At 45.3% G+C, this 19,750-nt stretch overlaps 1 long non-coding RNA gene across 1 annotated transcript in view; it reads left to right on the top strand.

Annotated features, from left to right (window-relative positions):
* Positions 1–18,711, top strand: part of LOC146058670 (uncharacterized) — a 32,516-nt gene extending 13,805 nt beyond the window's left edge. The window contains exons 2-3 of the long non-coding RNA XR_014469891.1: positions 17,591–17,664; positions 17,958–18,711. This is a non-coding gene — a long non-coding RNA (uncharacterized LOC146058670). The remainder of the gene's footprint in view (positions 1–17,590; positions 17,665–17,957) is intronic.
* Positions 18,712–19,750: the final 1,039 nt, after the last annotated feature.

Genomic DNA, 19,750 nt, shown 5'->3' with positions numbered 1-19,750 from the left:
AGAATAATGTTCTAACAAGCTCAGAGCTTGTTATAGGACTGAATGGCAGCAAATTATAGCATACAGTACTTGCCTACTTTTGAAAACTAGTTTCAGGGAGATTATAGCTGGTTGTAGTATTTTGCCCAGCGCCCCATTGAGGGGGCGTGTCATGCTCCTCCCAAAGGGCGTGTCTAGTTCCATATATGGAGACATTGTGAAAGAAGCGTGGGTGTGTACTGCTACATCTGAGAGTTGTTGGGAATCTGGATTTATGATTCAGTCTGCTTTGGTTTTGTGTTCAGCATTTGACTCAGTGGTGGCCTCCAGTGGCAGGTCTGCGCCACATCAGCTCAATATTCTGTGAGCAATTATTCACAAGGCTGTGAGGTAATGAGCTTGTTAAGCACAAGCCTGGGAGCTCCCTGGATCTTCAGGTGTAATTAATCACCTGAGCCCTTTATAAGGCAGGCTCTCCGGCAATACTCTGCCAGTGACAGCTTCCTGCAAGCTAATCCCGGTCCCTGCTTGCATGTCTGTGCCCAGTCCCCGGACTCATCCTGTCCCAGTCCTGGCATCAGTGTCTGGCCTTTGTTTGGTGTGCCATCACACAGTTTTCAGTTCCTGTGCCCGGTCCAGTCTCACTGGTTATTCCCATCTCGGTTCACGTAAGTGCTCCTGTGGAGCCTGGTTATTTTCCATTTGTTCTTTTGGAGAGCTGCAAAGCTCTTTTAGTTATTGGGCCGTTCAGCCCGTTGTCTAGTTTGTTAGGGTTCAGGATTGCGCCCCGCCGTGGGCCAAGCCCATTTCCTCCCTCTGGTAGTTACCAGTTATTTACCTTAGTTTCCTTTTTGCTTGCCCTTACTATGCATTTAGTAGGTAGGGCCTTCCCCGTTCAGTCTTGTTTTTGTTTTGGGGATTCGCCTCTTAGCATTGTCTCCTCTTTGTGTGGAGATTCCCCGCACTCCGTCTCTTGTGCTTGCGACTGGGTCGCATTCCCGTCATTGGCCTGGTGCCGGCAGATAGGGGAATCTTTCAGTTAGGCCCGTTAGTTAGATTATCCTCTTGAGTACCCCCTGACGATCACTAACTCTTTGTCCTTACATAAGACCTAGCTGCATCGGGGTTGAAGCAGGCCTAACTCGCTCCTTCGAACGCGGCGGCCACAGGTGAAGCCTAGTTCCTGCAGGGGTTTGACATCTGCCCGGGGGACTCAATAGAGTCAGTGTAGGTTTTGCTGTGGCCGTTCTAACCAGCGGTCCCGGCTACGGGCTCGCGCCTGATCTCCAGCTTCCGGCCTCCGGTAGTTACATCCAGTGCCCAGGCAGCATCCGTAACAAGAGTAATCTCTTAAAATGACTTATTTACAAATTTAGATGAGCCCAAAGCAGTTAGTAATAGCTACTATACTTGGTAAAGTGCTGGGAAATGGTGCTGATGATTCAATGTAACTGTATCTGTCTCTCATTCCTTTCTTCTCCAAAAATGTAACTGTCACAAACCGTGGGTCTCAGCCCCGTCTGAGACCACGTCCATTTCCTTCTCGGTGGTCAGCGTTGAGAGTAAGGCCTCTGGTCGCTGTCAGTGTCTGGCGAGATGTCCCATGTTTGGCTGGTGCTGACCCGTGTAATCGACATGCCGGCACGCTGGACTCCGCGCGTCATGGGCGCCGCCATGACACATGCGCTCAGCTGACCAGAGGGTCCAATCCCGCTGCTCAGCCAGGGTAACCTCTGACCCACACACCTGCATACCTCTCAGGTATGCTCACTCTTTCCCTGTACTGATTGGTGCTGCTGCAGCTAGCCAATCAGTACTCAGCGAGGGGGATATATTCCGGCCTCTAACTCTCAGTCATCGCCTTGAATATGTGTTCATCTGACCTCAGTACCTCCTGTGTTCAGCTGTTTCCAAAGGCTCCTGGTTATCCGGTCTCCCCGTGTACCTCTCGCAGTATCTACAGTTACTACCTGGTTTGTCATCTCCAGAAGACTCCTGCCTTTCCACTCTGCAGTCGAGTAACTATTCCTGTTACCATTCTCACCTGGCATACCATCTCCAGAAGCCTCCTGCAAATTACCATCGTGCAGTTGAGTGATCCCATCGACCCTGCTGTCGACATCAGTGTTGACACTTTCCCACTGTGCCTCCCAGAGACTGTTTCACCTACCCGTGTCTCCAGTGACATTACTACTCTCAGCCTACGACCAGAGGGCCAGGGCAGAGGGCCGCGACCTGCCTGTCAGACGCAGCGAAGTCCATATCCCCTTGCGGGGGTCCCTGGTGAATACCGCTGGCAGGTTAGACTCCGCGCCTCTGTTTGTGGTCTCCGCCAACACTCTGGTACGCAAGGCCTTGCTTCTGTGCATGTCATTCATCAGGCCTCCAGCCTTCCGATACACAGTGCCCTCCACTGGTCCACCACGGTCAGGGTCGGGAACACAACAGACCCCAGACCTGACAGTAACAGTGTAATGTGGGCTAGGTAACATGAGGGAGATTGCTAGACTAATGAGGGAGAGAGGGATATTGCTGTTATTTCAGGGAGTCTCCTGCAGGAGGGGAGGTAACTATGATGTAACATTGTAATGTGGGCTGGGTGACATGAGGGAGATTGCTAGACTAATGAGGGAGATTGCTGCTATGTCAGGGAGTCTCCTGCAGAATGCAGGAGGGGAGGTAACTACGATGTAACCAGTGGCGTAGCTAGTGTAAGGCAGCCCCCGCGACTGCTTGGGGGTGCAGGGGCTGCGTGGGCGCCGGCACCCACCCGGCGCACTGACTCACTTTACCCCCGGCACCAGCAGCATACTGTAACTGTACCTGCTGCGTACTCCTTGCTAAGTTGCTGCACAATCAAAGGCTTGCTTCACAAGCTCTGCCCCCAGCATTCCTGTATCGTGTACACAGTGCACCTGACGAAGTGGACCCTGGCACAAGCGCCCGCCGCCCAAACCCTGCAGGAAAATCATACCTACTCTGTGAAGGCTGCCTGACAGCGTGATACATCTTCCTAAGGTGAGCTGCCATCCTGCTGGCTAGGTGAGGACAGCAGCTCTCCTTAGGAAGACCTATCACGCTGGCGGTGCAGTGCACCGATGCACAAGCTAGTTGATGGTGCCCGCTGCCGTCCGCACACCGCTGTTTCCATCCATTTTTTAAAAAAAAGTTCGGCAATGGCGGGGCGGGGAGATTTTGCGTACGACGGGACAGATGGAAACCGCGGCACTAACTTCCAGCTGGCGCTGCCGCTGGCGCTTCAGATTCAGTGCGGGCTGTGACGGCTACAGTTTAAACTGTGTGATCAGATTTGTGTGCAGCCTGCGCTGAGAGCAGAGCCAGCCAGCCACCCGCAGTACAGAACCTACACATGCACCAATAACCAGCTCTGATTCAGCCAGCTCTCGTTGACTTGAACATGAAAAGCTACACTTCAGGATATCAGCTTCATGCATGTAAGTGCAAATGTGCCATGGTAGTCCAACCTGGGGGGACACAGGCCCCTCTGCCACCTGACCCATCCCATCCCATCCCAAATGTGCTCTAACAGTTCCTGGTGTGAGTGTCTGTGACAATCAGGACATCCAATCACTGTATACAGTAGAATGTCATTACAGTTAGTTGAAAGCAAAGTAATAATTTTTACTTCATTACTTATTTCAGTTAATAACAATGTGTGATTAACAAGCAAGACTATAATGTGAGAAGTACTGTTCACAAAAGCACTATGCATTATTTATTTAAGGGATTGACATTCCATAGTCCCAAATATACAGTAAATGCAAATATAAGATTTATACTTTAGGATCTTATGTGTGTCCTTTAAATTGCACCTAATTTTTATTCATTTATTAACAGTTTCTTATATAGGGCACACATATTCCGCAGTGCTTGAGCATTCACATCAGTCCCTGCCCCAGTGGAGCTTACAATCTATATTCCCTACCACATGTACACACGCACACAGACATTCTAGGGTTAATTTTGTTGGGAGTCAATTGGCTTTCCTGATTGTTGCCAGCATCTCGTCCTGTGTAAGTACAGAGCTGTCCTCTCCTCTTTCCCTGCAGCCAGCGTAAATCTTCTGCACTCCCAACTTGCATGCATGCTCATACGTGGATTCAGGCGGAGAGGGGGCGCCAGAAAATATTTTGGCTGGGGGGAGCAAAATTTATAGTTACGCCACTGGATGTAACAGTGTAATGTGGGCTAGGTGACATGAGGGAGATTTCTAGACTAATGAGGGAGAGAGGGAGATTGCTGTTATTTCAGGGAGTCTCCTGCAGAATGCCAGAGGTTAGGCAACTATGAGTTAGACAGGGATATAATGGAAGCCAATTATAGCGTCTGGAAAAAGTCAAACATTATAATAGCAGGACCACCACCTACAAACACAGGCCCTGGATTGAGCCTTTCCTTGCCACTCCATGTGGCATATGGTATGTTGGCAATCTTATATTTTTCAGCAGTACATTTTCCCTTTAGAGGTTTTTCTTTGACACTGTGAAATATTGTTAGATCTCATGTGCCCTTTCTTAAACTGTGAATCCCCTGGACCACCTTTTATAGATGTTGTTAACTGTCAGCAGTCAATGCACTAGTACTAGGTTGCTGATCCTGCTCTTCTATTGACTGATTCGTATCAATTCACAGAGCACCTAGTAATAGTACCCATATGATGTTATTTTTTTTTACACAGTGCCTGATCAACACACAACAGTTTTATTTTAATATATGGTGCATAAAGACACAACGGCTGACATTTAAAATAATGCGATTTTTAGTCATTTTCAAATTCGCCCATTATCTCACTTTTTAAAATCAAATTTTTGCCGCAAATTAGCATATCTAGTGAGGTGCATATTCCGCCCTAAAAAGTGCGATTTTTGGTACTTGTTTCCTAGCACTGTGCCACCGATTTTAATTGTATGCAATCTGGCTGCAAAAATCGGGTTCATCGCATTTTTTTTTTACATTGGAACCAATGTTAAATGGTCTCTGAGACCCGATTTTACATTGGCCCCAATGTTAAATGCCTCCCAGACCCCATTTTTAATTGTATTCCCCCCCCCCCCATTGTTAACGCCACGCCACGATCAACGTGAACCCGAAGTGTGGCGAGCGCAGCGTTATGCGTCCTCCGACCTTTTCATACCCTCACTATCCACGTTGGCGTGGAGTTGATTTTATATAGTGTGACGAGCCACCGTGCCCGAAGCGTGGCGAGCGGACGCACATTACTTTAGACGTATTACGCGTCCGCTCGCCACACTACATATAATCAACTCCACGCCGACGTGGATTGTGGGGGTATGAAAAGGTCAGAGGACACGTACCGCCGACCCTCGCGGGCTCGCTGCGCTCACCACGCTTCGGGTTGGCGTTCATCGTGTGGTGGCGTTAACAATGGGGGGGGGCAATTCACATAGAAATTACTTCATCGTGTGGTGGCGTAACAATGGGGGGGGCATTTCACATAGAAATTACCCATCAGGGTGGGTATACAATCAAAAATTGGGTATGGGGGGGGGGGCATTTAACATTGGTTCCTATATAAAATCGGGTCCATCGCATTGTATGCCATTATAATGGCATACAATGGACCCAATTTTACATAGGAATTTAACATTACATACAATGCTTACAATGTAAAATCAGGTTGCGTCGGTCGCATCGCATGCCATTTTAATGGCATGCGATGGACCCGATTTTACATTTGTCGGGAAACCTAAAAAAAAGCCCGAAAATCTGGTCCGTCGTGTCCCACCGCATACCTTAAGTTAAGGTATGCGATGGGACCCGATGGGCGCTGTGCTAGGAAACAAGTACCCGACTTTTAGGCATGAAAATGTGCGAATTTGTGTTTAAAAAAAAAATGGCGTGGGGTCTCCCGTCCTGAGCATAACCAGCCCCAGGCTCATTGAGCTGGACCTGATTCCAAAAATACGGGGGACAAAAAGTATAGGGGTCCCCCTTATTTCTGAAACCAGCCCTGGTCAGCCTTCAACGTGGCACCTGGAAGAGTGGGGACCACCCCAATAAAGGGGTCCCCCCCAGGCTTCACACGTCCAGGGCTGAAGCCCGGGGCTGTCACCGGCGTGATAGGGTTATATCAGTCATTATTAACATTGCTTTATGCAGGTGAACTACAAATGCCAGCAGACCTCTCCCACATGCTGGGACTTGTGGTTCTCCCCAAAAAAATTACACATTTTTTAAGACCGGACCATGCACAGATCTCAATGATCTGTGCAGGGTTCTGGCGAATTCGCCTGTCAGAACCTGGTCTGCATGTGTGGCGATTTTTAGACACATTTTCCCAAATTCGCATCTCATAAAATATGCGAATTGTATACTTTTCAATGGGAAAACACCTGGATGCGAGTTTTGGCGCGACTAAAATTCGCACTTTCATAATGTGAGATTTTGTGTCAAACACTTATTTTGCCATTTTTCACATCTCATTAAATATGCAAATTCGGGGGAAAGTGCGATTTCGGACATTTTTTGCCTTAAATTCGCACAAGTCACATTTTCGGATCTCATTCAATGTCACCCTAAGGGTGACATTTAATGGAATGCGATTTTTAGTAACATTTTGAAATCGCACCTTATCATTTCGCACTTTTTAAATTCGCATTTTTTCCTTCACAACCGATTATTTAATGGGATGCGTAAATGTGCCAATAAACTGCGAAGAGATGCGATGAGGTGGAGGGAGATAGAGGTGAGGAGGAGGAGGGTGAGACTGCACCAGAGGAGAAGGGGGACATGGCCGCAGAGGAGGTGGAGGAGGAGACAGAAAGTGGACGCACCCAATGTGGTCGTACGGTGCGGTTCTCCTATGAGGAAAATGCCACACTAGTCCGCGCTATACTTCTTGTACTTGACCGGCTGCTGGGCAAACATAACAGGACCGCTGCGCAGGGGAAGAGGGCCATGTGGGACTCTCTTACAGGGGCCGTGATCGCAGTCAGCAGCCACAAAAGGAGCGTCAGGAATGTCAAAAAGAGATTTAACAACATAAAAAGGCAACCGAAAACCAAAATGGCCACTGAGGTCAAAGAGGCCAGCCGCACTGGAGGAGGAAGCCCCAAACCCGTGTCTTTTACCTCCTACGAGAAAAAACTGAAGCGTATCATCCCACCAGAGGTCCTTCCTGGGCTCCATGTGGCGGACACAGATAGGCCACCATCGCCACCTGAAGCTGGTAAATGTGCCCACATTTTCCTGTACATCATACATTGCAAGGTTTTATAACAATAGTGCTGCTGTGGAACTACATTTCCCAGCAAGGGGAACTTAGGTAAATGTCATGGTCACAGATAGAAATTGTTGCTGATGCTGGGCCATGTAGTGCCACAACTGCTGGTTTGGGACAAAGGTATATCATATTATGTTACAGGTTTAAATGGCTCTGTGCCCAAACATAGGTGTCATGTTGTCAAAGCTAAATGGCCTCCATGCAGCATTATTGCTGGCATTTTGGAGACAAAAACATTTTTGTTAAAAAAATTTTAATATTATATAAAAGATATATAAAAAAATAAATAAATAATATTCATAAGTAATTGGTCCCCATGACCCATGTGTGTCACGGGGGGGGGGGGGGGGGGGCATGCTGGCAGGGCCGTTTCTAGACAATTTAGCTCCCAGGGCAAAGGAATAAAAATGCGCCCCCCCCCCCCCCCCCAAAAAAAAAAGTTAACACGACTTCCAGTGGGCATCTGGAATGGCCGCTTCTTACCAGCTCTCCTGATCAAGACAAACGAAATCAACCAACATCCACCTTAAAAAACTTGATTTCGCAAATAATATATATCTTAACTGAGAGACACAACTGCGTGGATCAATATACTGCTCTTGTCTTGACGGGAGAGCCTTTCTCCACCGGAATCCATCCACTGATAGTGGAATCTGACCCGCAAGCCATTTCTTGGCGCGAAAACTAGCGTGGTCCCCCGATTGCTGTCTCCCTGGGAATGGAGCGCTGAAATTTACCCTAGAGACTTGGGAGCCCAAGATACAACATATAAACACTGGGACTACGATAGACACTGACCCATTAGGAGGTGAAGACCTTTATCGCCAGTCCGCAACCTGAGGGATTCCGGGCAACGCCATTATCACCAGGCGGAAGACTGCCTCCTGCCCACCGCGACCCTAACAACCTGCTTCATCACTAACATCAAAGCGGTAGATCATTGAGACCCTCTGGTGACGCCAGGTGAGCCCATCTGATTCAGGGCATTAGCCTGGACACTGATGCCGCCGCTGGTGCCTAGGAGTACCTGACTGGCATTCCGATCCAGTCCCCGACGGCTCTACCTCCCGGGGGGGTCCCCGATTCCAGCCAGCTCCTTGGTGCTACCGCTCCCCTTCCCGCTCAGCCTCCGACCGGCAAACAGTGTGGAGCAGCTCGGCACGTCCGCCCCGCTGCCCCCTGTCACAGAGCCTTGGCTGCACACAGCTGGGGAGGAGAATCTGACCCCCGCCGACCCTTCGGTACTGCAGCAGCCCCTGGGTGGAGGGTGATTGCTGCTTATTGACGCGACTTCCCCGCTCGGCTGTCTTTTACCTTGCTGTGGGGGCCGGGCGGCGAGGGGGGTCTCCGGCGGCTCTGGAGGGGGTCCCTGTCCCAGCGGGCTCCCTGGTGTTGTCGGAGCCTCGAACACGGGGCTTCTATTGCTCCTGAGCCCAGCCACCCTTCCACTCAGCCACCGGGTTCGCTGGTGGCAGAACATTAGGACACCTCCGGAGAAGCGCTGCCCTTGTCGCGGTACAACCGACAGGTCCTGCAACACACGGGCTACACGCTGAAGAGAAGACTAGACCCCTTATCAGCTGCACTACCTGCCTCAGGATCTTCGGGACTCTGGTCTCTCACAGGTAACAGACGGGAGGAATTAATCCCATTCCCCACTTGCCTTCTCCAACTGCTGCCCCGACCGCCCTGATATCCCCTGGCTGACGGACCCCCCTAGTAGCCTGGCTAAACTCTGACTGCACCTTGAGTGCTGGATACCCCTTACCCTGGCCTGAATAATTTTTGGCTAAACAGCTGTCCACCCTGGCTACCCTAATTAGCCCCCAGGCAAACACAGACTGGAGACACTGCCCTTAAATAAAGGGGATATTGAGGTACACAAGTACTGGATCAATCAGGACAGCGTCACTCTGATTTGGGTTGCGCTGTGTGCCCCCTCATTGTCCTCTGCTCCACAGTCTTAACCTGTAAACTGTTGAACCATACCAAAAAGGCCCAGCTGCCAACTACTGACACATCCCTGAAGAGACTACCAAAGCCCACTGCCCTGAAGATTGTGGTGAAGACAAATAGAGAAAACACTTAGATACACAGGTGTATCACTACCTAAGACTTTATCCCCATAACTTTAATATACTGTGTGTCCCCCATGACCCAAATTATTGATGCTCTCCCTTCAAAAAATCCTTCTACAGAGGTGAATCATATCTAAAGGTATTTTATTGCTAATTGTATGCTGACATATCCAGGCAGAAAGTATCACAGGTTACATAGACTAAAACACTAAACGTATATCCATCATTTGTTCCACTTTGGATTTGCTGCCACCTACTGACACACTTAGTTATTACACTTCTCAGTTATAGTAAAAATATTGTTATATTTTCTGTTTCATATCAAAACACTTAAGTGAACTTATACTTGCCACATTGAGGCAACTGGTACTTATTGAGAGTTGTGTTGTGCTCATATGCTGTAGTTGTTGGGTTAGTGCCATACTTGTTCAACATATATTATAGACATCTGTGAGCAACGTTTAACATACTGAAAAGATTGGAGTGATTAGGCTTAAATCTCTCGGACTGTTAACTAATATAGCTTGTTATCTGTAACATTTCTTTAATATATCCCAGTCGATATCGACTGGACGCATATTGGGACTATCATAGGGTCCGCGGAACTGTGATTCTCAGTTGATGACGATCAATCACACCTAGGGTTCATCCCTAATACCAAGCACACTAAGATGTAACTGAAAACAGTGCATTCGGACATGCATTGAAGCAAACTCCTTCTCGTGTGAAGGAACTATTCATAAAGCTTATAAATAAAAAAATAAAAAAAAGAGTCGCTACTTACCTCGCAAAGACTCCTACAAATTGCTGAGCCTCTAGATACACTTTGTTACACCCTATACACCACGTGGTGGGCCCATAGGGCATGGAGAGATTTATTGAGAAGTCTACTCCAGATACGGCTTCACCCTCTACTAACATGGGACGCCAAAAATCACAGAATAACAAGGGGGCTGCCAATCCTAAACCTAGTAGCTCGGCAGACCTCATGAGCCCTCCTTCACCAACTACACTCACTGTCATCCCTGTGGAATTTCTCCCATTGGCTGCAATGGCCAAGGAAATGACCAACATAATGATGCCTCTCATTGACAAACGTCTAGATGACATGAATACAAAACTAGATGCTACACTAGCAAAAATTGATACACATTCCTCTAGGCTGCTCACTTTAGAGCAGCGCACCAGTGATGTGGAGGATGGGATGCAGGCCATACAGCAACAGGGAGCATCCCACGAAACCACTATTAAGGCCTTACAAGAAAAGATTGATGAATTGGAAAACCGCCATAGAAGAAATAACTTACGCTTTGTAGGGATTCCCGAATCCTTTTCCAATTCTCAGCTAATGGATTTCCTTAGCGTGGATCTCCCACAAGCTCTTGGCATCACAGGGGACTTCTCCACCCCACAGATTGAGAGGGCACATAGGTTAGGACCAGAAAACCGTCAGGTGCGAGGCGGTTCTAGACCAGTGATAGCAAAATTTCTGGACTATAGAGCAAAGGAGAAGATCTTGTCCTACTATCGCAAGACTCAATCCCTCATAGTTAACTCTCATAAAATACTGATTTTCCAAGACTTTTCTGTGGCAGTTTCACAGAAGAGAAAGGCTTTCTCAGAGGTATGCCGATACCTCCATGATAACAACCGATGTTTTGCTTTATTATACCCAGCAAAACTAAAAATTATGAGGATGGGCGAATAATTTTCTTCGATGACCCAAACACGGCAAAATAAAAACTTATGCCTAGCAGATCCCCTCCACGTAATGAGGAGTCATAACGAGCTATACATAATATATATTCAAAAGTACAAAATAAAAAAATTAAACAATTCAAACCAAAAAATAAATAAAATAAAAATAACTTTGAGTGATTGAGTCCCTAATATCTCTAAGGTTATACTAATTATCATGTGAGGGTATACAGATATAGGCTACCGCTTAATACCATGGTATCCAATATACCCTCGACACTCAATTATTTGAAAATTACTGTTATACTTAATGGTTTGACAAAAATATGATATTAATCTATATTCTTCATGCTTCAATGCTGTTCTGAATTTATGTTTAGTCAATATTTCACTTAACTGTGATGTTGGCTATGGTTATAAGGAAAGGAAAAAATTAAAATTAGTGTAAGAAGCGTTATGTGCTGATTTTGTTTTTGTGGCCTCTCTCCTCCCTCTTCCCTTTCTGCCCTTCTGAACAGGGGGGTTCCAGATCTCCCTGGCCTCTTGTTGAACAATGCTCGCCGTCCGCTTGCTGGGACGGATGGGTGAGTAATCAAACAATGCATACACTTCTACAAATACTACCCAGGGCAGGTATAGGATAAATGTCTGTGAATAGCGAAAATAATCATATATCGCCTGTTTTGGATAACTTAAAATTGATAACATGGAACGTAGGGGGACTAAATTCGCCCACTAAAAGGAAACGAACTGCGGACCACCTAAAAAGACTTAAGGCTGACGTGGTCTTCCTACAGGAGACACACTGGGTGGAGGGGGAGATTTCATGCTTAAAAGCCCAATGGATAGGTGATTGCTTGACAGCAAACTACTGCAGGAAGGTCAGAGGGGTATCAGTGCTATTTAATAAAAACACACAATACTCGATCCTCCATTATATAGCCGACCCCGAGGGACGATATTTAATTGTAGATGTCGAAATATGGGGCTCCAGATACACACTGATGAATATCTACTCACCTAACATAGCACCTCAAGATTTTTTGGGGCAGATAATTTATATATTAACGCAACGACAAAATTACCCGATAATATTAGCGGGGGATTTTAATGCAGTGGAAAACCCTACTCTAGATAAACAACCCGCCTTACCATTTAGGACGTCACCCATTTGGCGACAGTTTCAATCCCTTAAATCCACACTCCACTTAACTGACGTTTGGAGACTACATAATCCAACCGAGAAGTCATTTACATTCTATTCTGCTGTCCACTCATCATGGTCTCGTATAGATGCAATTTTTATATCTGATTTTTTGGTGCCCAGAATCAGTAATGCCAATATTCACCCAATTTTAATATCTGACCATGCACCTGTCTCGATCTTAATAACACTAACAAAAAAAAAATACGGTCCCGGCGACTGGAGATTTCCAGCATACCTTTACAAATCGGATAAATTTAGGGAATTCCTCTTAAATCACTGGATGAATTTCCAGGATGACAATATAGATTCATGGGACACCCCAACTACTTTTTGGGGGACTTCCAAAGCTGTCCTTAGGGGTCACATCATGGGATATATGTCTAGACAACGCAAGGAACAAAAAGCCACTTACGAAAACCTTTCTCGAAACCTAAACACAGCATTGAGCACTTATATAAACAATCAAACAGCTGAGAACCAAGAGAATTACCTTCAATCAAAACAATTGCTAGATACCCACCTACTGTCACAATCAAAAAAAGACCTATTATTTGCTAAACATAAATACTATAGATGGGGAAATAAGGCAGGAAAGCTACTAGCCAACATGTCGAAACCTAGACACAAAAAACATTATATCACAGCCATAAAACACCCTTTGGACAATTCTATAGTCACAGCCACCGAGGATATAGTAAAAACTTTTGAAACTTATTACACAAATCTATATGAAGAACCCCCATTCGATGCAGAGAAACACTCTGAATTTCTACAAAATATTACACTCCCAGAATTGACGCTAGACCAAAAAGAAAAGCTGCGCGGTGAGATTACTGTAACTGAGGTCTTAAACGCTATTAAACAACTACAGTTGGGCAAGTCACCAGGGCCCGATGGCTTGTCCAATGAATATTACAAGCTACTTCAGCAGCAACCCGCCCCAGCATTAACTGAACTATTTCATGATATTATTAAAAACCACACTCCATTCCCCTATTTCACTCAAACGTCCAAAATTTTAATTCCCAAACCCCATAAAGACTTGCAAAAACTAGAATCATACAGACCAATCAGTCTTCTCAACACAGACGTGAAGTTATTTACCAAAATCCTCGCTGACAGTCTCCAAAACATTTTACCAGATATCCTTACCTCGCACCAGCTGGGCTTCGTTAAGGGACGACAGTCGGTGAAAGGAATACGAGCGGCAATTGCGGCGGTGGCAGCTTCCTCACACTTCACTGCTTACACTCTCTTAAGCCGGGATACAACCCGCGCTTTCGATACAGTTTTATGGCCCCACCTATTTACAGTTCTCAGAATTAGAGGCTTTGAACCTTTCTTTATTAATTTCATAAAATATATATATATATACACTGCCCCTCAAACTAATCTAATTATCAATGGGAACAAAAGCGCACCGATTCAAATGTACAGGGGTACAAGGCAGGGTTGCCCCTTGTCCCCCCTACTATTTAACATAGCCTTGGACCCTTTACTCCGGAAACTGGAGATGGATGCTAAATTTAAAGGCATCCAAATAGGCAGAAGCTCCATCAAATTAACTGCATTTGCTGACGATATTTTAATATATACAGCTAACCCTGTAGAATCCCTCCCTCATATTTTTAAAATCTTAAATCAATTTGCAGAAATATCAGGATTCACAGTAAATAAAACCAAATCGACAGCACTTTATCTTGGTCCTAGACATACGTTCCCCCACATTTTAACAAACCTGAGTGTGACCTGGGCAAGGGAGCACTTCTTATACTTAGGAGTACACATTCCACGCCGATTGACAAATCTTTATGGATTAAACTACACACCTGCAATAAAAAAGATTACAGACGAACTAGAAGATTGGAAAAACCTGACCCTATCATATCTAGGTAGGACAGCTCTAATTAAAATGATATCTTTTCCCAGGCTCATGTATCTAATTCAGGCCCTCCCCTTATTTATCATGACAAAAGACTTGCAAAATATCAATAAACTTTTCAGACAATTTATTTGGAAATTACAAAATCAGCTTGCATAAATTACAACAAATTAAGACGAATGGGGGATTAGGCCTCCCAAACATACAACTATATAACAAAGCATCGATGTTCCGATATCTGTCGGACTGGATACACGACAGCGAAACCTACAGCAACACCTCATTAGAACGAGGATTCCTTGATAATGGGGACTTGATCTATTTTCTTCATTCGCAGGACTGCGAACACTCAGATCATATAAAAGATAATCCACTGTTGTGGAATACAAGAAAAATCTGGCACATTGCCAGAAAACAAATAGGCGCAAACCCACACAATACTTTATTTTTACCGTTTTTAAACAACCCAAATTTCCAACATGGTAAAGCCAGATACCCATTCAATATCTGGCGCACAACTGGCATCACACATATAGGGTGTCTGGTGGATAAAAATAGAAATACACCCTTGACATTTGAGCAAGCTCAAGATAAGTATGCCTCCATATCGAGTTTCCCTCTGGCCTTCCTGCAAGCAAAACATTATATTTTGGCGGTAGTCAACTCCTTCTCAGAGAAGGATTGGAGCAACCAAATTGACTCATTACTAGCAAAGCCACCAGTCATTAGAAAAGCTATTTCATACTACTACAATTGCTTTAGAACTAATTTGAATCATGAGTCCACCAATAGTGGGATGATTCATTGGATAAAAGACTTCCCCGATCTGACGGTTGAGGACCTTCTACGGGCTTATAATGTCTCCTGTGGGTTGATCACCTCATCTATGTATAGAGAGATGTTCCTCAATATCCTGCATAGAACCTACCTATCACCTCACCGAAGCTTCCTGCTGGGAAGATCTACCTCACATGCGTGCTATAGATGCGGTGAGGAATCAGCAACTCTATATCACTGTTTATGGTCATGCCCGGTGGTCAGGGGTTTCTGGCTCCAAATAAAACATTACGCTGAAACCCATTTAGTCAACTACCTACCTTTTAATGCTACCTGGGCGTTTTTTGGCATTATCCCTGCAGAGGTTAAGATCACAAAGGGATGTAAACGCCTATTAACAGCCATAAGCGCTGCTGCAAAAAAAACTATTCTCCATGAATGGATTTCTACTACAATACCCTCCCTACCTTTGTTTAAATCCAAACTTTTCAACTTATTTCGTATGGATTGGGTGGAAGTTTGTTTGGAGAAGGAAGTGAAGGTGGAAAAGTTCTTTGTCATGTGGGAAACTTATATCGCAGGTCCCAAGAACACATCATGGTACCTTTTGCGACTGATAGGTGGGGATCCGCCTGTAACATTAGACAATGACAACACATAGGCGCCCTGCCCTTGGGAGGGGTGGGGCGTGGGGGGAGGGGCCACAGTTTTTCTTTATTTTTTTATTTTTATTTTTTCTTTAATTCTTCTTTAATTTTTCCCTAATTCTGTTTAATATCCCTTTGGTTTACTGTGATTCCTGACAAATGATTTTGTTAATAAAACCTGCAAAAAAAAAACAAAAACAATGCATACTGGATATTGTTAATAATATATAAAGACCTTCTCGAGTGTAAGAAAATTCCTGTTGTATTTCACATCATCTGATACTCTTAAATTTGATTATACTTTATTACTTCTAACAAATGATTTTGCTAATAAAATGACAAACCAAGGAAAAAATAAAAATAAAAAAAAAATTAAAATTAAAAAAAGGAAAAAGGAGAAAATTTGATAAAAAAGTATGCATGATGGATACTGTTAAAATATCCTGAAACTGAATAAGACATTCTACAACACATTCTTAAATTGCAGGAAAATGTCCAATGTGTTCCACATCATTTGTCACTCTAATTATTAATTGTATTATATTCTGTATTTGTTGCATTTGACGCTTCAATAAAAATGTTTAAAAAAAAAAAAAAAGTTAACACGACATAAAAGAAATGGCGCGCGCCTCCGAAATAGGGGGCGTGGTTTATTTTTAAAAGGGGTGTGGCTTAATATAAGGGCGTGGTCTAGCAGGAAACCAATTACCTTACACCTCACCTTTGCAACCTGCATGTCCAGACATTGGTTACCGCAGGAATTGTCATTGTCCTCCCGCACTTTAGTTGGCGGGCTGAAGGCCACACAGTGACATAAAAATATAAAGGCCCACACAGTGACCTAGTACGCCTCACAGATCAAGGCCAAACAATGACAGGCTACTTGAATCATTATACACTATTTATCCGTGATGCCAATTACACATGACGCCGCACACCGTGATGACAATTACACATTATGTCGCCGCACACTGTGATGACAATTACACATTACACTGCACACTGTGATGAGCCCACCAATGTTCGATGCCCACCAATGTATATATTTTTATATGCCCACTGCCCAGCAATGTATATATTTGTATATGCCCACTGCCCAGCAATGTATATATTTGTATATGCCCACTGCCCAGCAATGTATATTTTTATATGCCCACTGATGTATATATTTTTATGCCCACTGCCCACCAATATTTATATGCCTACTGTCACCAATGTATATTTATTTAAACACCACTGCCCACCAATGTTTATTAATAATAGGCAGTAACATATATATTGCTGGCCTGCACCATTCATTTATACGTTACCACCTATTGTTAATAAACATTGGTGGGCAGTGGTGTTTAAATATACATTGGTAGCAGTGGGCATATAAACATATATACATCAGTGGGCATATAAACATATATACATCAGTGGGCGTATAAAAATATCCCCATTGGTGGGCAGTGGATATATAAAAATATACACAATAGTGGGCATATAAAAATATATACATTGGTGGGCAGTGGATGTATAAATGTATACACATTGGTGGGCAGTGGGCACACTTCGCACCCCCCCCTCAATTCCCTCCCCTCTCTGGGCACTTTTAATTAATTACCTTAAGCCCGGGGTCAGGGTGGCTGTCAGGCAGCTCCTCTCTCCAGATAAGCAGCATGGCATGCAGCAAGTCTTGCTGTGCTGCTCCCCGTTTATCGAGCGCGGTGTGACGTCATTATGTCACGCCGCACACATCGGTGGGGGATTCCTGTGCAGACTGCAGAGTCCCGGCGGCCAGCTTGTTGCTGGAGCCAGGACGCAAGTCGCAATGTCCCGCCGCGGCCGCCGGGCCCGTGATCGTGAGGATCTCAGAGTCGGGCGGCAAGGGATAGGAAGGGGGGAGGCGGCGCTGGAGAAGCTGCCGGGCGCCCCAGCTATTTATCAGAGGCGGACAAGCCGTGCGGCGCCCCGGGCTGCTGCACGGCTTGTCCGCCTCTAGAAACGGCCCTGCATGCTGGTAATAAATGCTGTCCTTGCAAGGTCTGTAATGCCTGTCCACCATTTTGTTTGCAGATCAGCCATCCCGAAGTGCTAACGCACCACACCGATCCAGGAGAATTGATCCTGATGCAGAGCAAAGGCTGCAGGTAAGAAATATGAATGTGGCACCATTACACATACAGTACACACACCCATGTTACATGCACAATAGCCTACATTACATTCCTCTCCTGCCACTACGTAGCAATGGAAATGAATGTAATGTGAAACAGCCAACACTCTTATTACCACTCTAAGCATTAAATCAAGTCCAGGGGTACATGTGTAACTGACCAGTACCAATTGTTATGTGGCATATCCCACAAGACACCTTAGAAACATAACTACACACACTGCACTATTATGGTGGAATACTTAGCCATTTGTTTTTTTTACACAGGATCATCACAACTAATGCAGCAACGCACAGAATCAGCGGAAATAATGGACGCAGATATGGAGATAATACTCCAGCCCGTCGACTCGTTCTCACCTGATGAAGAAACCAGGGCAACATCACTGACTGAAAGGGCAACAACTGTGGTGACTCCCCAGCAACCCCCACCCACCCAATCACCCCACACACCAACCACCACTGAACATGTAGCACAGTCATTACACACATTTAAAACCAAACAGGTAGAATTCATGTAAATGCAAAGCCATCAAATGGGCAATATGCAAGGCTACATTAGAAACCTATTTCAGCAAGTGAAAAAATTGACCAGCAGCATCCGTGTAGGTGTGGGGACACAAGTGAGAATAGCTACCACCCTGAAATGACTCAGGCCCTACGGGAAAATAACAATAACATTGCCACCTTAACTGAAAATCTACATGACCAAACACAAGCTATAGCAGCACAGAGCAATGCCATGCAGGGACAGTTAAATCATCTGGAGTTAAATTTATTAGGGGCAGCTACATCCACTATTAGTAGTGTGTCCCGTACACCAGTGAGTGGATCACCCACTTCACCACCACGTCGGAGTGTGCGAACCAGGGGTGGGCTGGAGTCAGGGGCAAAGGGGGGATGTGCACGTACGCAGGCATCTAAAAAATGAGTAACTAAGTTGAACATGTATATCGTTCTTGTACGCTTGTATGATGCAGAATTATTTTTGCAGAAATGTGTGGCTCATAAAAAGGAGCCTATTTATTTTCCCTACATGAGTAAAGACGTTATTTTACATTCAAATGTGTCTGTGGTTTATTATATCCTAAAGTATATTTCTTAAAACTTAAATGGTGTAAGGCACTATGGTAATGTGCAGTTAGGGAGGTGATTTCATGTGGTTGGTTTGGTAATTACTACAAATGGCATACAGCATTGTAATAATGTACTTACCAGCATGTAAGCAGCAAGGGATACCTCAGGTGACGCAGCTTCTGCCATCGGCCTCTGACTACTCCCCTAAATATTGGTGATAATGTATAGGAAATGGTTTATGGTACAGTATGTAAACACACTTACACCAAAGGTACATGGTAGAATAGTGTGCACAGGTAATTACCTGAAGTAGCGCCTGATGATCTCCCTGCGAATCAGATCCCCCCCTCTGCATACCCCGCACTACCGTTGCCAAGGTAGTTTGAGCTTCCTGCACGACTGCTGCATTGTCATCCTCCACATAAGATGGTTGGGAGAGGGCAATGTTGTGTAACATGCAGCAAGACTGGACGATCATCACTACTTTTGCTGGGTGGTAAAGCAGTATTCCTAATGACCTGTCCAAACACCTGAAATTACTTATCAGCACCCTGAAAAGGTGCGTTCCACAACATTGCGGGGCCTTCTGGGGATCGCAGAGGTGTCATGAGCCACGGAAGACACCCATATCCTGAGTCACCTTTACAGAAAAGATGAGGTCAGTACAGTATATGGTAACATATGTGCATTGGTCTAATAGTGTGTACGCATGGTAAGATTTGGCTTCTGATGTTCCCGATATAGTGAACATAGGAAGCCATATCGCATGCTTTTTTAGGGCTTGCGAGCCTGATGCGCTCTCCCGTGTGAGCGCAAAACGGCAGCCAGATAGAGAGGGCAGCCAAGACTATATAGTGCAGATCTGCACTATATACTCTAAATTGTGCCCCTGTTGCATGCCGTGCGATGCGAGTCCCAATGCGATCAGTTCGCGTCGGGACTCACATCTCACGGCAGGATCTGCCGTGTGTACACACCTTTAG

Source organism: Crinia signifera, chromosome 2 (genome assembly GCF_055691185.1).
Source record: "Crinia signifera chromosome 2, ASM5569118v1, whole genome shotgun sequence".
NCBI lineage: Eukaryota > Metazoa > Chordata > Amphibia > Anura > Myobatrachidae > Crinia > Crinia signifera.
Note: the sequence above shows the minus strand (reverse complement) of the source record. Positions and strands in the feature narration are given on the sequence as shown.